Source organism: Macaca fascicularis, chromosome 8 (assembly GCF_037993035.2).
Source record: "Macaca fascicularis isolate 582-1 chromosome 8, T2T-MFA8v1.1".
Classification (NCBI taxonomy): Eukaryota; Metazoa; Chordata; class Mammalia; order Primates; family Cercopithecidae; genus Macaca; species Macaca fascicularis.
In genome coordinates, this window is record NC_088382.1 from 141,102,799 (window position 1) to 141,103,614 (window position 816).

At 31.7% G+C, this 816-nt stretch overlaps 1 non-coding gene across 1 annotated transcript; it reads right to left on the minus strand.

Annotated features, from left to right (window-relative positions):
- Nucleotides 1–289: 289 nt before the first annotated feature.
- On the minus strand, nucleotides 290–416 carry LOC123575380 (small nucleolar RNA SNORA72). The gene has a single exon (XR_006700672.2). It is a non-coding gene; the product is annotated as a small nucleolar RNA SNORA72 (small nucleolar RNA).
- Between the last annotated feature and the right edge of the window lie 400 nt (nucleotides 417–816).

Here is an 816-nt window from a genome sequence, read left to right on the forward strand (position 1 = left end):
TGCTACTGTCAATCATTTTAAAAGGACATTTTGTAAGTATAATTGAGATAAAATAAAATTTGCTCATTTTAAGTGTACATATTTCCTATGTTTTCACAAACTAGTATAGTCACTTACCCACCAAAATTGAGATACAAAAAATTTATATCACCCCAAAAACTTTCCTCATGACCTTTTGTAATTAATGTCTTCCCTCAAATGCAGCCCTGGGAAACCATTGAGCTGTTTCTATTACTAAAGTTATGCCTCTTCTTTATTATGTCTTTTTTATCTCCTTTTTCTTTTCCGGGTTCATCATTAGCATTTATAAAACTAGACTTAGGAAAAGAACTAGGTTTGAGGACACATGCATGATCATAATATAGCGAATGTTGTACCCACAAAAATTAAAATTAAAAATTAAAAAATATATACAGCAAATGTTTAGCCTGTCCTGATTATTAATCAGAGCAATGAGAATATTGGCAGAGTTTTGTCTTTTCTACAATTTGATATTAATTGTGTACATGTACAATATAGTCTTTTGTGTATGTCTTCCTTCACTAGCACAATGCTTTTGAGATTGATCCATGTTCCTGAATACACAAGCAAATCATTCCTTTCTTTTGCTGACTAGTTCTCCATTACATTATCCATTCACTCTTCTATTGGTGGACATCTGAGTTGTTTCTGGCTTGGCAATATTATAAATTATCTCTATGAACACACATAAAAGTATTTCCATGGACATAAGTTTTCATTTCACTGGAATAAATACTCAAGAGTGGGATTTCTGGATCTCATGGTAAGTGAAATAATTTGTACACCAAACCCCTG